At 51.9% G+C, this 9,056-nt stretch overlaps 1 protein-coding gene across 1 annotated transcript in view; it reads right to left on the minus strand.

Annotated features, from left to right (window-relative positions):
- The window catches only part of NTN1 (netrin 1), an 87,906-nt gene that overhangs the window by 14,134 nt on the left and 64,716 nt on the right, over positions 1 to 9,056 (minus strand). The gene's annotated exons all lie outside the window — the stretch shown is intronic.

Here is a 9,056-nt window from a genome sequence, read left to right on the forward strand (position 1 = left end):
TCCCTCCTCTGCTGCTTGCAGCCCCCCTCAGCCTCCATGAGGGACGCGGGGGGCTCTGTATTGTGCCACCCAGGGCTTCTGAGCGCCACACGGATTCCCCCCACCCCGTTCTTAAGACACAACTGGAGCCTGATTAAAGCCGATAGAGGCCTCATTGTCACCCGTGCCCTGGGCCTGTGTCAGGCGCTGGCTTTCATGGCGCGGAGCCTCTGGCTGGGGTCACGCCCCAACAAAAGAGGTCACGGAGGAAATTAGCAGCCCATGAAGCATTAGAAAGCCCCTTTGGTGCCCACTCTACTGGAGTGTGCAAATAGAATGCTCCACGGAGGAGAGTTCAGTTCTAATGGGCCCTACTGCTGAGAGCCAGGGCTGCCGGGCCTGCGTCCACCGGGTATCACTTTGGGGGGCTTCCCGGGGCCGGAGCGCGAGCGAGGTGGGATGTGGGGAGCCCTGAGGCCTGCCGCGATTGGCCTCAGTCCACCCGAAGCAAACCTCCTGCCCGCAATCCCCGCTCTGGCGTTGCGATTCCTCTGCCAGATCCGTGTGTGACACCCTCATTAGCGCAATGGCCAGCCCAGCACAGAGGGGCCCAAGAAGTCACTCGGGCCTGCCCTGCACCACCGCCCGACATGCTGGGTCACGCAGCTCTTACAGCCAGTCTTTTGATACGTGGGTGATATTGCCATCCTGTGAATAAGAAACCCGGGACCACCCGCCCAGGGCGTCTCGGAGAGCTGGTGCCCAGGCTGGGCCTCGAACTCAGATCTGAGACGCTGCACAATTACCACACGCAGTTATGCCGTGCTGCATCTCTGTGAACCAATGGAGTCCCTAAAATGCGGGCCGTTATGCTCAGAGCTGGGGACGCACAGACCGCTGGTGGGGAAGGGCCCAGCCTGGTCTAGGAGCAGACCCGACGCCGGGCGGTGACAGGCGAGGAGAGGGGGTCTACAAAGGCCACACACACACAGCGGTGACCGCCCCAGGAGCGGGTGCAGCCCCTCACTCTGCAGAAGGGAACACCAAGGTCAAGGCGGGGGTGAGCAATGATTTGGGTGGGGCACAGGACAAAGAGCGGCAAGTCAGGCCTCCAGGTGCATCTGCCCCCCTCCCCCAATCATGGCTTCAACAGACAGAATATTTGGAGATTTCCTGAAATTTCCCCGGATTTCACTAAAGTCAGCCTCTGGCCCCGTGGGAGGTGGATGCCTCCTTCCAGGTTCTGGAATTCACTGACTGGTGCCTCAGTTGAACTAAAAACAGCTTCATGCCACTGCCCTGGGGACCAGGGGCCTGGCAGCCCCCTGCTGCCTCCTGAGCCAGCTTCCTGGGGCACCGGGTTGGGAAACGGTCTCAGGAAATGGGGGAGAAAAGCCCCTCCTCTTGCCCTGGGGTCTGAGCCCTTGGGCCCACCCACCCGCTGGGATGCCCCGCCCACCTGCCAGGAGGCCCCGCCCTCCAGCCAGGAGGCCCCACCCCCTGCTCCTGGAGGCCCCGCCCACACACCAGGACGCCCTGCCCAAGGGCACTGGTGGCTGCAGCGCTGGCTGGCTGGTGACCACAGCAGGGACCTCTCGGGGACGCAGGGTCTGGGCTGTCCAGAGACGGCAGCCTGCATTCTGTGGCCAAGCCCGAGAGGTCAACGTGAGGTGACGGTGGCCCGAACGCACACATCAGTAGCACCGGCACCACAATGCACTTCACCCGTGGGAACGGCTGCTCTTTCTTGGCCACATCTCTGCCAGCTCAGGGGCAGATGACGCTCACAGGAAAGCCACCACTGCGGCTGAACCCAGGGTGTGCGTAAGTCCCTGTGGTCCTGAGCGAGCTGGCTCCAGTCCCTCCCTGCCCTCCCCACTTAGGGAAGCGAACTGGAATATGAGCCCGGCTGGGTGACGTTATTCCTGGGGCGGCCTTGAGTCCACTCTCCCCGCTTCCTTGTTATTTTTATGAAGGTCTAACGTCCTTGGCCCACGTCAGGACTTGCATTCCGGTCTGCAGGAAATGCCCCACCCCTGCCTCCCCTGCACCCGGGCCAGACACACCCCCTCCATCCCAGCCCCGGGGCACACAACCCAGGCAGGCCTGCTAAAACCACGTGAAAGCCAGGGGACCAGGGCTCCTCAGGAAGGTTCCAGAACACCCGCTGCAAGTCAGTCCCGCACCGTGAGGCTGAAGGGAAGGTGGCTGGGCCCCACGACAACCTCCGCTGACATCTTCGGCCCTCGCTCCCTCCTTTCCCTCCTGGTTACATCTACAGCTCATCCTTCCAGAGCCAAGCATCCACCTGGGACAGAAACCGTTTTAGAACGTGTGGCCTGCATATCTGCCTTTTGAGACCCTGCTTGACAAGCCTCGGTGGTCCCCGTGATTATCAAGAGTCTGTACCTCAATGACAGCCCCTCAACGTTACCAGCAAGGCATGTGGCAGAGCCCTGGGTCCTGACAATCAGCCGCATTTTAGTGACGAGGTGGGCTGTCTGGAAAACTCCTCCTCCTCCTCACGCCCCCGTTCCCTGCCTGGGGCCACAGGGTGGAATGACCCAGAAGCTTTAAAAAACACTGCCGTCTGGGTCCCACCCCCGAGGTGTTCTGATTTCCCTGGTTTAGGGGGCATGTCCTGATTTTTTAAACTTATTTATTTATTTATTTAGAGCGAGCGAGCGAGCAGGGGAGGGGCAGAGAGAGAAGGAGAGAGAGAAGAATCCCAAGCAGACTTCTAGCTGTCAATGCAGAGCCCGATGCAGGGCTTGAACTCATGAACCGTGAGACCATGACCTCAGCCCAAATCAAGAGTTGGGTGCTTAGCCAACTAAGCGACTCTAAGTGCCCTAGCATGTCCTGATTTTTAATTTTTTAATGTTTATTTTCTTTTTGAGAAAGAGAAAGAGAGACAGAGCACAAGTGGGGGAGGGAAAGAGAGAGAGGGAGACACAGAATCCGAAGGAAGCTCCAGGCTCCAAGCTGTCAGCACAGAGCCCGACACAGGGCTCGAATTCACCAACCGTGAGATCATGACCTGAGCTGAAGCCGGACACTTAACGGCTGAACCCCCCGGGTGAAACCACCCATCAGAAACACATCTTAGGTCTTAGGTCAGCGTGCTCGTTGTCGCAAAACATCCCCTACCCCCTTCAGAGTTGCTGGTTCCAATTTGCTTGTGAGCTAGGAACGCAAAGACCCAGACCGTAAGGAGGGTACAGAAAACACGGGCGAACTGGCTTCGAATGAGGGAGATGGAAACGCTCTCCTTTGGGTAAAGTGAATGACGCCCGGAACACGGACACCGCGGCAGCTAACTGGCTGCTTGCGCGCCCTGTGTTTGGGTTGGTTTCCAGAAAACTGAGGCCATTGGACGAGTGGTCCCTGGACGGGGAAAACGTTCCTGCACTTCCTTCTTTGATTAAATACACACAGAGCTACGGAGCCTGCTTCAGGACGGACTAACCACAGCTCTTACACGCAGCCCCGACTCCTTCAAAATGGTGCGTCCGCTTGGCAGGCACCCATGGGACCTCTCCTTGTCTTGTTCCAAAGTAGCTGTAAAGACGATGAGGGGGGAAGAAAAAAGAAAAAGAAAAGAAAAGAAAATTCACACTAATGCCAGAAACCAAACTGATAGATGACCCAAGCTGAAATCTGGGAGCAATCTCTATTAACTAAAGGCAGATGGTGGGGGAACAAGCAAAACGTGTTCCGGGTTTTACCTCGAGATGCAGCCTTTTGTCTGATGAACAGAAAGATCCTGAAAAAAGAGAGGACGCAGGGGCAAACCCACCAGAAAACAAAGGGGCAGGAAGTGGGTGGGGGCATTGGCGGTGGTGCCCTCCTCCAGGGAGAGGGATCTTTTTTTATTATGTTTTATTTATTTTTGAGAGAGAGAGCATGCACGCACAAATGGGGGAGGGGCAGAGGGAGAGAGGGGAGAGAGAATCCCAGGCAGACTCCACACCCTCAGCGCAGAGCCCTATGTGGGGCTCGAACTCATGAACCCATGAGATCATGACCTGAGCCAACGTCAAGAGTGGGATGCCCAAGCCGACTGAGCCACCCAGGGGCCTCTGAACTTGCATTTTTATCAAGATCAAGTGCAGAGAACGAGGAGACCAGGCAGTGTAGACAGAAGGATGCCATCTCTACAGAGCAAAAGTGAATGGAGCGAAAACACTGGGGGGGGGGGGAGTGGGGACAGAGCTCCAGGCATGACCCCTGCCATCCGGCTTGGAGCTGAGACGGAAATCCAGCTGTCACACTAGCAGAGGGATCTGCACGTTTTTTCTTCTTGCGAAGTGCCAAACAGAAAATATTTTAGGCTTTGCAGAGCATACACTCTCTAGCACACGTATTCAAACTCTGTTGCCACAGCTCAAAAACAGCCATAGACAGCATGTAACTGAATGGACACAGCAGGCTAAAAACAATCTAAGACGACACCGCCTCTATGCAGTTGGAGACAAAAGCGGTGAGGGAAGACCACACTGAGCCAAAGTCGCACCCTTTGACAGTACAGAGTGTGACACAGGAGAGAAAGAACAGCCGGGAAACCCAAAACCTAAAAACTCAGTAGCACAATTAACACCCACTTTGGCATTGGTGAGATCGAGTCCTATGTCAGACTCTGTGCCGACAGCATGGAACCTGCTTAGGATTCTCTCTCTCTCTCTCTCTCTCTCTCTCTCTGTCTGCCCCTCCCATGCTTGTGGTGAAGAAGGGAAGGGGAGGAAAGGAAAGAAAGAAAAACCTGCTTTGGAAATAGTAAAAAGAAATGATACTGGAGAAACCAGACTCAGACACTCAAAGAATAAACTGGAGAGACTTGCAAATTCTAGAGGAAAAGGATAAAGACACAGAAACTACAAAAGAGAAAGTGGGAAAGATATAAGAGAGGCAGTGGAGTGGGAGACAATGCAGCAGAAGTCAAGTGGAATAGAAACAAGAATCAAAGATTGGGCTCTCGAGCTAAAGGCAGACCTACATACGCACAGGGAGAAGGTTCGTGGACTTTTTGGAAAAATACCAAGGAAAAGAGACCAACACCAGACATGTCTTTGCACAAATACAAAATACCAGAACCAGAGAAAATTCTATATGGATGAAAAATCAACAAGAAGCCAGCCAGAGGACCACAGAGCAATGCTCACAGGTCTTGAGGAGGGAAAAGGCTGCTGATTTAGGATTTTTATACCCAGCTCAACTGTCTCATATGTTTGCAGGCCACCAAGAACAGAAGGCATTCTTCACTGTGAAAGATCCCAGACAGTATTCCAATCATGTATCCTTTTTGAGAGAGACACTTGAGAATGTTTTCCAAACAACCTTGAAATGAATCAAAAGTAAGAGTTTAAGAAGGGGAGGTCTTGGTGAGTCCTGATGAGATTATACGGTATGAACGCGCTGGTGATGGGTTCTGAAGCCAGCCCATGTGGGCGTTTCGTATTTGGTTCTAAAACTGAAGGCAAATATCAAAATAATTTAAAAAAAATTTTTTATGTTTATTATTTATTTTTGAGAGAGAAAGAGAGACAGAGTGCAAGCAGGGGAGGGGCAGAGAGAGAGAGGGAGACACAGAATCCGAAGCAGGCTGTGAGCTGTTAGCACAGAGGCTGATTTGGGGCTTAAACTCACAAACCCTGAGATCATGACCTGAGCTGAGGTCGGATGCTCAACCGACTGAGCCACCCAGGTGCCCCTCAAAATAATTTTTAAATTTTTGAAAGGGAACGTCAGTGTATGAGTATATAACTATAAATAATGATAAAACACAGTCCAAAATTTTAGATCATATTAACAAAGACTAAGCAGTAGAATGAGGTGGGGATACAACTTTTAGTCTTAAGTAGGCAGAAATTAAGAGATGCTGTTTCATGATTGACTCTGACAAATAAAAGCCATCTGATCAAATACTGCTTTCAAAAAACCCAAAGGCAACCACAAACTACCAGAGAAGACGGGAAATCCATTATAGGTAATCTGGGGGTGCCTGTCTGGTAAGGTCAGTAGAGCATGTGACTTTTTTTTTTCTTCATTTATTTATCTTGAAAAAGAAAGAGAGCAAGCAGGGGATGGGCCAAGAGAGAGGGAGTGAGAATCCCAAGCAGACTCTGTGATGTCAGCGCAGAGCCTGATGTGGGGCTCAATCTCACGAACCATAAGATCATGACCCAAATTGAAATCAAGAGTCAGACGTTTAACCAGCAGAACCACTCAGGTGCACCAAGCAGGGACTCTGGATCTCATGGTTGTGAGCTTGAGCACCACACTGGGTGCAGAGATACTTAGAAAATAAAAATAAAAATAAAGTATAGGAAGTATGTAAAAGAAAAAGAAGAACAGAGGGGCGCCTGGGTGGCTTAGTCGGTTAAGCGTCTGACTTTCACTTAGGTCATGATCTCGCGGTTCGTGGGTTCGAGCCCCACATCGGGCTCTGTGCTGACTGCCAGCTCAGAGCCTGGAGCCTGTTTCAGTCTGTGACTCCCTCTCTCTCTGACCCTCCCCTGCTCACACTGTCTCTCTCTCTCTCTCCTAGAAATAAATAAAAACATTAAAAAAAAATTTAAAAAAAAAAGAAAAAGAAGAACAGAAAAAGTAGAATATATAAAAAGGAACTAAGATTAACCAAGATTACAGAAGAGCAACTATCTAAAAATGAAACAACTGGGGGCGCCTGGGTGGCTTAGTCGGTTAAGCGTCCGACTTTCACTTAGGTTATGATCTCGCNAATAAAAATGAAATAACTGGAAATGGAGTCAACCCCTGTACTTAAAAATGGATTTAAAAATATTACATAACTGTTTCAAGGGCACCTGGGGGGGGGGGGGGGCTCAGTTGCTTGAGCATTCAATTTTGGCTCAGGTCATGATCTCACAGTTCGTAGGTTCGAGCCCCGCGTCAGGCTCTGTGCTGACAGCTCAGAGCCTGGAGCCTGCTTCAGATTCTGTCTCCCAATCTCTCTGCCCCTCCCTGCTTTGTCTCACTCTCTCAAAATTAATAAATGTTAAAAAAAAATACACAACCATTTCAGGGGCACATAACTAAATGAAACAATTTGTTGGGGTTTTTTTTTTCCAAGTTTATTTATTTTGAAAGAGAGAGAGGCAGAAAGAGAATCCCAAGCAGGCTCTGCACCATCAGCACAGAGCAGGAGTCAGGTCTCGAACTCAAGCATCAAGAGATTCTGACCTGAAGAGTTAGTCGCTAAACTGAGCCACCCGGGCGCCCCTGAAGCAATTTGTTTTTAAAGCTTACAACACTGAAAGAAGAAGCTGTAAGCTTCTTTAAAGAAGTTATGTTCATCACTAAGTAACAAAGACGTTTGCCCAGCAATAAAAATAAAGAGAGAATGTTCTGTGTGGAATAATAATCTTATGGAAATAGATTAAGAAAAAGGTATTAGAAAGACACAAAGGAACAGACAGGTGCATAAATAGTAAAAGGACACTAAATTAATTCCAGAAGAGCTTGAAATGTACAGGCCACATTTCCTGACCGCATCGAAATAAACAGGATTTATTATTAAACAGAAAACAATGAAAATAAATGTACTCGATTCTAGAAGTTAGAAAGTGAGCAAGACATAATCTGGAGAGCTGAAGACTAGCAACAGAAGCAGAAGGTAACAGTATGGAATAGCAGAAAACCTCCTAAGTTGCAAATACCCCCCAGAACTGATTCTCAGGAAAGTCCCCAAACCAATAAACTAAAAAAAGAAAACCCAAAAAACAAAAACACAACAACAATGAAACAAGCCAACAAAAACCAGAGAAAAACACCATCAGGTCTGATTATGAATAAGAGAGAAAAATCACATACGCTTTAGGAAGTGATGAGAAAAAAAAGTACAAACCACAATCTAAAGAACGTTTCACAAATTGTAAAGCTACCGTGTACAGCTTTAGGCTGAAATCTTGGACGCTGAATGAAACGCATTATTTTTTGGGAAAGCGTCAATGACCAAGTCAGACTAAAGAAGAGACAGCTCATCTGCAGAAAACTCTGGATTCGATGCTACTTGATCTGGGCAGCAACTCCGAACAAGGTGGAAATCAGTTAGAAGGACCATTTGAAAGTACCTAAAATCAATCATTTTTCAACTTAAAAAAAAAAAAAAAAAAAGAAAGAAAGGAAAGCAGTTTCCTACTGTTTCGACCTGATATAAAAGCCAGCGCGAGCTGAGCACCCACAGACCCTGCAGCCCAGCTGACTGGCCGCCTTCGCCAGCCGACCCTGTGTTTTGTACCCCGCGGGGTCCCATCCTCACTGGACCGGTGGCTGGGCCCCCGGGCATCTGCACACGGAGTGGAGCGTGAGGGGCGGGCAGGAAGCAGCTCGGCCCCCACTCTCTCGCGGGGGGGGCCTCTGGGGCTCAAACTGAGGGCACACTGAGGACAGTGACATGCGCAGGGGTGCCTACGCCGCCAGGGTCACCTGCCACCCCCATCCTCCTCCCCGAAGACACGGGGACTGCCAGGGACGGACGCGGGGACTGCCATCTGCGGCTCCCAGCAGGCCCATCCTGGCTGGCTGGCATCCTGACTCCTCCCGGGAGCCGCCGACCCCCCTCTCATTGCCCCCCACCTGCTCCCTGGACCAACCCGCAGCCAAGAGCCAAGAGGGGCCCCCGCAGGCCCGATCCCAGCGGCCGAGCCGCTCCGGCCTCCCCACCGCCTCGGGGAGCTCACCCCTCCGGTCTGCCTCGTGCGGCCCAGGTGCCAGAACCCTGCTGGGCAGGCCTGCTCGCCCGATCGAGGCTCATCCCCCGGCATATGGCAGGCGGCGCCCAGCGTCCCCCCGCTAGAACCAGGGGCACTGCATCTGGCGCCTCCCTGGCGCAGGGCGGGGAGCTGGCCAAGGTCTCGCTCGGAGCAGCACCCCNCGGAAGAGTTCAAGGCTAGGGCTGGGGCAACACCCAGCTGGCTCCACCTGCTTCCACCGGCCCCTCTGCCCACCAGTCGCTGACAAAAGGCAGGTGAGGCCGGTCTGCCCAGGGAGCGTGTTTACAGAGCCGCCCGGACCTCCTCAGGCCAGACTCCCAGCGGCACACGGCGGGCGCCATCGTG

This window comes from Crocuta crocuta, unplaced genomic scaffold (assembly GCF_008692635.1).
Source record: "Crocuta crocuta isolate KB4526 unplaced genomic scaffold, BGI_CrCroc_1.0 scaffold139, whole genome shotgun sequence".
NCBI lineage: Eukaryota > Metazoa > Chordata > Mammalia > Carnivora > Hyaenidae > Crocuta > Crocuta crocuta.